Raw genomic sequence first — 6,811 nt, 5'->3', positions numbered from 1 at the left:
CTGGGCTGCACTGGGCCTTCGGTTGAGCCACGCCGCAGGCCGCAGGCAGGCAATTCTGGGGACCCCCATTCCCAGAATGCCGACAGTAGCCCCCGGGCCCAAGGCGCGCTTGGACTTGGCTTAGCAGAGAAGCGAAGGGGCAAGTGCGAAGCGCCGCGGGCACCAATAGCATGTGCCTTGGGCGCCGCGTGGCGGTTGATTGGACGTGGGCGTCCCCGCTTCCCCATGATGCCGCGGTAACCGCATGGCTTGACAAGTCCTTGCATGCAAAAATGGGTCATGATTACCTGCGATCGTGGTGGCCGACGGTTGGCCTTCTCCGGCTATAGGTGCAGGAGTGCGCAGGCCTCTGCTGCGTGTCTCCCTCCTTGCTTCCTCCTTTCTCTCCATCCCGGCTACTCGCCATCCCCATGGCGCCGCCGAAAAGGTTCTCAGCCGCGGAGAAGGGAAAGGCTCGTCAGGAAGGGCCTGACTCTCCTCCGGCCAAGCGCGGCCGAGGCCGTCCTCGCAAGCATCCTGTGGCCCCCGTTGTGGCTTCCCGCGGTCGTGGAGGCGGTCCCCTGCGCGGTGATGGGTGCCCGGTTGCCGATGGGAGGCGCGTCATGGCTGCGCGACCCCCTAGGCCGCGCTTTCACTCAGCGGTGGTGCTGCCGGAGTTCGTCGTGTGGTCGGCGGACCCGACCAGCACCTGGCTCCAGCTTCCCCGCTTCTTTGTAGGTGAACTTCCGGCCGGCACTCTGGGCAGCCTCTGGCTCCAGGCAGACGGTTGCTACAGCAGGGCCTCCTGGGCTTTGCTAGAGATCTCCGTCGCCGGGAATGCAGCCCTGACCCGCGGCTGACAAATGTTTGCCCGCGCGCGTGGCCTGAGCCAGCGGTGCACCCAGCACTTCAAGTTCGACGGCGATGCCACCCTCTACGTGAGGATGTTCGGGGAAGATGGTCGCCGTGCTGGGTGCTGCCCCGAAGACGATGACCGCGACCGTGTACCCATCCCCGGCGTTGATCGGGATGAAGATGTCGGTAGGCGCGTGGTCCGCGGCGCTCGGGGCTCGCCAAGCTTCGGCGACTCTCCTTCGGACAGCAGCTCCTCCAGCGGTGGCCGCGACCAGCCCCCGTGCCGTCACGCCCGCCTGGGGGAAGGTGGCGGGTCAGTCCACCGTCGCGCCTTGGTGAAGCGCGAGGAGGAATGTGACTGAGCTCCGGAGGCAGTACGAGCCCTCGCCACGAGTTGGTGCCGAGCAAGTCATGCCTATTTTGTTTTTCTTCCTTCCATGCGCAAAGAGAAAGTAGTATAGGGCCCCGCGGGGGCGTGTTAAACTGTTGGTGTTAATTATCATGTTGTTTCCGCTATTTCTGTGGTGTGTTCTCGTGCCGCATGCCTATGTGCGGGAATTACTTAGCTCGGAGAGACTTGTCGTGGTCTTCGCTTCCCGAGGCTGAGGCCTCGCCGTGCGCTTCATGTCCTGCAAGGATTAGTCAGGAGGGGTAGCTTCCGGTCATGGTTGTGGAGGCGACCGACCCAGGTCCTGTGTTCGCGTCGTGACGCCCGTGGGGTACGGACTGGGAGGGGTGCTCCCATAGAGGACTTAGATAGGAAAGCTTCAAACGACCGGGGCAGAAAACACTCGCGAGGGTGCCCGCCTAGCTCCCTCGCGAGACTTGCGTGAGAGAAAACGAGGCAAGTGAGCGAAAAAGACAAGGAGTCACAAGCTAGGGGCGATAAAAACTCCAATAAAACTTCAAATAGGAACGAACAAGCCAACTGCAGAAAGCAAATGAAAAAGCCGCGTCCAGCACCTAATCTAGTCTTCGACGTCTTCTCACCAGCGCGGAGCTAAGTGCTGCCACTGGGCGTGGGCGGGAGCCCCCGAGGCCCGAGGGCGGCACTCCGGAGACTCCGGGGCATGTACAGCCCCACCCATTATTACGTGAGAGTGTCACGGGCGGCGAGCTTCACATGCATTGGCCTTCTTCACAGGCATCGGGCCTTTTCTTGAGGGGGGGAAGCGAGCTTCACAGGCATTGGCCTTCTTCACAGGCACCGGGCCTTTTCCAAAAAGCGGCAGCTTCACAGGCATTGGCCTTCTTTACAGGCACCGGGCCTTTTCCAAAAAGTGGCAGCTTCGGAGGCATTGGCCTTCTTCACAGGCTCTGGGCCTTTCCATAGGCACTGGGCCTCGCTCAAGGGTAGAACCTTCGGAGATGTTGAATGTTCCACGCGTTCTGGATGGGCACCCCCTCCTGGGTCTCCAAGCATGCGGAGCCGGGCCTAGAAACATGAACAACCTTGAATGGGCCCTCCCACATGGGAGAGAGCTTGTGCAACCCCTCCTTGGAGAGGACCCGTCTGAGCACGAGATCCCCTACCTCAAGGGTTCTGGGCGGATGTTGCGGCAGTGTTATCGTTGCAGCGCCTGTTGATACCTTGCCGCCCGCAGCGCGGCCTCTCGATGGTGTTCCTCCCCCAGCACGAGATCCATCCCCCGCACGGCGTCCTGCTGCGCCTCGTCGAATGCCAGGACTCGTGCGGAATGACGCCTGACCTCGTGAGGGAGGACGGCCTCAGCTCCATAGATGAGGAAGAACGGGGTTTCGCAAGTCGACTTGGTCGCGGTCGTGCAGATAGACCACATCACAGACTGGAGCTCGTCGTACCAGCCCCTGCCGCAGGCCTCCAGCTTCTTCTTGATGGTTCGGGTTTTGAGGCTCCTCAGGACTTCCATGTTGGCTCGCTCAGCCTGGCCGTTGCTCCTGGGGTGTGCTACCGAAGCGTAGCATATCTGCGTTCCAAGGTTAGCACAGTACGTTTTGAAGAGATTGCTGGTGAATTGTGAACTGTTGTCGGTGATGATGCGGTTAGGCACCCCGAATTGGCTCACGAGACCCCTGATGAACTTGACTGCGGAGCCTGCTGGAATGGTGCGGACAGCTTCCACCTCAGCCCACTTGGTGAACTTGTGCACGGCAACATAGAGGTAGCGATAGCCCCCTGGCGCCCGTGGGAATGGGCCCAGAATGTCCAGCCCCCAAACCGCGAACGGCCATGAGAGGGGTATGGTCTATAGGCCCTGAGCTGGCTGATGGATTTGCTTGGCATGGAATTGGCAGGATTCACAAGCCTTCACCAGCTCGACGGCGTCGTTGAGTGTTGTGGGCCAGTAGAACCCGCTATGGAACGCCTTCCCAACGAGGGTTCATGATGACGAGTGGTGCCCACAGTCTCCACCGTGTATGTCTGCCAACAGCTCCCTCCCTTGCTCCCTGGAAATGCAACGTAAGGACATGTCGTTTGGTCGCTTCCGGTAGAGCTCTCCGTCCTTGATGCAGTAGGCCGTGGCCTGCCGCGCCACACGCTCCGCGTCCTCCTCCTTCTCCGGCAGGGTCCCTTGCGTCAAGTAGTCCTTGAACTCTGCGGTCCAGCATCCTTCCTGAGGTTCCAGCGCCAGGAGCAAGCGTGCCCCTGAGGTCGGGCCACAGGCCGGGGCTCCCGAGGTAGGCGGCTGAGGGAGCTCCTCCCTAGGTTGTGCCGTGCTTGATAGTGATGGTGCCGCCGAAGGTTTGAAGAGTCGCTCCTCGAAGATGCCAGGCTCCTGAGGCAGCTGCCTGGATGCCCTCTTGGCGATGTCATCAGCCTCTTGGTTGGTGCCGCGAGGCATGTGCTGCAACTCCAACCCCCAAAACTGTTTCTCCATCCTGCGGACCTCCGCGAGATACGCTTCCATGTGCTCGTCCTTCGGCTCGTATACTTTGTTGGAGAAGTTGACGACGAGTTGCGAATCGCCCTTGATGGTGATTCGCTTTACCCCCAAGGCGATGGCAGCCTTCAAGCCCGCTATCAGGCCCTCGTACTCTGCTATGTTGTCGGAGACCTTCTCTCCATGCTGGCAGCAGAGCTACATGGCATAGTAAAGCTTGTCCCGAGTGGGGGATATGAGCTCTGCGCCAGCCCCCGCACCCTGCCGTGAGAATGCTCCATCGAAGTACATGACCCAGCCGTCCGGCGCTTCACTTCCCGAGGAAAGCGACCGGTCCTCGCCCGTTTTGAGCCCCGGTGCCTCTATCCATTCCGCCATGAAATCTACAAGCGCAGCTCCCTTAATGACCCTGGTCGTGCTGAATTCTAGCTGGAACGCTTGTTGTTCGATGTTCCATTCGGCGACCCTCCCAGCTGAGTTGGGGCTCCTGAGTACCCTTTCCAGGGGGTAGGCTGAGACGACCTTGATGGGATGGTCTTGAAAGTAGTGCCGCAGCTTGCGCGAGGCCACTAATAGTGCGAGGAGGAGTTTTTGGGTCACAGAGGCCGTCCGTAGGTGGAGCAGCCACATGCGCGGAACGCCGGCGAGGGCCATGGGAAACCAGTTGGCCATCACCCTGTCATCGCCCCCGGCCTTGAGGACGGCCTCCTCATACGCCAGCAGGAAAGCTAGCGGATCCGTTGCGCTGTTGTAGCGCGGCAACATCTCTGGCTTGAACTTGCGCGGCCACTACACCTGTCACAAGGAGGGGGCCAAGGCTCGGAGCCCCCTGGCCCCATTGCTGGCATCGGCTGCCGGAGCGGGCGGCGCGCTGTCCGCCATGAGGGCGAAGCGCGATGTAGATGGAGAGCGGGTCGACAGAAGACCCTTGAGGTTCGAACTCTGGGGTGCGCACGAAGATCTTTCCCCTACAAACTCACGTCTCGAAGCCTCGCAAGGAATCTAGGCTAGAAGGAAGCACACACAAGGGACACGAGGTTTATACTGGTTCAGGCCACAATTGTGGTGTAATACCCTACTCCAGTGTGTGGTGTGGTGGATTGCCTCAGGGGCTGATGATGAACAATACAAAGGGAGAACAACCTCGCGAGGGGCTGTTCCTGAGCTGGTGCGATGAACTACTTGTGTGAGTTCAGTCGCCTCTCTCTCTCTCTCTAGTCTATGCGCGATCTGGATTCGGTTTTCTCTCTACTGTGGTGGCTAGTCCTCTTTATAGAGGCCCTGGGCCTCTTCCCAAATAATGAGTGGGAAGGGCGCCAACAATTGGCCATTTTGAAGGGGAACATCTAGTACACTTATCCTGACTAAAGTTGGTCCTCGACTGCCAAAGACCCTGATGGTGACGTCGTCCTGGGCTCCAGGTGACCTCCATCCCGCCGCTCTGCTGGTCTTGGTCTTGTTGCACCAATGCGGTAACCTTTGCCTGATGCCTTGGCATGTGCTTGCCCCCTTTGCACCAAACGGGAAACAAGGACACTGCGCAGGCCGGCGCCCGCCAGGCGCCCGCCTGGTCTCGATCGTCATGGCTTGCATCACGGGCTTCTTGCGAGGTGCCCTGCCTTGATCTCTCCGCCTCCTCGCGAGCCTACCTGATGAGGCTGCTCCTGAGGAAGCTTCCTGTCATCCGCCCCACGAGGCTTGGCCCCTTGTGAGGGTCTTGAGCTCGAGCTGATGAAGTTTGGCTACACTGGGCCTTCGCTTGAGCCACGCCGCAGGCCGCAGGCTCGCAGTCTGGGGACCCCCGTTCCCAGAACGCCGACAGTCACCTAGATACTCCAATGTCACCACAAGTATCTGCGGGTTTGATTATACGATATGCATCAGACAATCTTAGATTCATATATTCAAACCAACACAAAGAACTTCAAAGAGTGCCCCAAAGTATATACCAGAGAGTCAAGACAAAAACGTGTGCCAACCCCTATGCATAAGTTCACAAGGACATAGAACCCGCAAGTTGATCACCAAAACTTGCATCAAGTGGATCACGTGAATATCCCATTGTCACCACACATAAGCACATGCAAGACATACATCAAGTGTTCTCAAATCCTTACAGACTCAATCTGATAAGATAACTTCAAGGGGAAAACTCAATCCATTACAAGAAGGTAGAGGGGGAGAAACATCATAAGATCCAACTATAATAGCAAAGCTCGCGGTACATCAAGATCGTGCCAAATCAAGAACATGCGCGAGAAAGAGATCAAACACATAGCTACTCGTACATACCCTCAGCCCTGAGGGTGAACTACTCCCTCCTCATCATGGAGAGCGTCGGGATGATGAAGATGGCCACCGATGATGGATTACCCCTCTGGCAGGGTGCCGGAACAGGGTCCCGATTGGTTTTTTGCGGCTACAGAGGCTTGCGGCGGCTAAACTCCCGATCTAGGTTTCTTTTCGGGGTTTTTTGTATTTATAGGAATTTTTGGCGTCTTTCGTGTCAGGGGGGTCCACGAGTCAACGACAAGATCGGAGCACCCGCCCTCCACCCTTGTGGTTGACTAGGGACTCTTCTGGCCCAAATCTTTTACTTTGGGGGCTTCTTCTGGTCCATAAAAAATCACCGTAAATTTTCAGGTCATTTGGACTCATAAACAAGGGAAAAAACAGAAACTGGCTCTGGGCTCTAGGTTAATAGGTTAGTCCCAAAAATCATATAAATGCATATAAAACATCCAAGATATATAATATAATAGCATGGAACAATCAAAAATTATAGATACGTTGGAGACGTATCAACGATGTCGATGGTGGTGAGGAAGTTCGTCCGGCGGTGCATCGCCCCGCTCCAGCGCCATTCTCGCCCAATGTGGGCCTTCATCGGCCCCAACGATCCCATGAGTCTTCAGGTGCCTTTGATCCCTTCCAAGACATTGTGTACCGTGCTTGAGCTCCTGATGGATGATCCGGCACCTGCTGCACTCCCCGCCTAGGGGTGTCTCTTGTATATCTGCTCAAACGGAGAGGCCTTCGTCGAGCAGATGTCGTGCTTCGACGAGTGGGGGCTGCTCCCTGTGGGCCACAGGGGGCCTCGCGAGAACCCCATCTTC

The sequence above is a fragment of the Triticum dicoccoides genome, chromosome 7B, assembly GCF_002162155.2.
Source record: "Triticum dicoccoides isolate Atlit2015 ecotype Zavitan chromosome 7B, WEW_v2.0, whole genome shotgun sequence".
Taxonomy (NCBI): domain Eukaryota; kingdom Viridiplantae; phylum Streptophyta; class Magnoliopsida; order Poales; family Poaceae; genus Triticum; species Triticum dicoccoides.
This window is presented reverse-complemented; position numbering follows the sequence as displayed.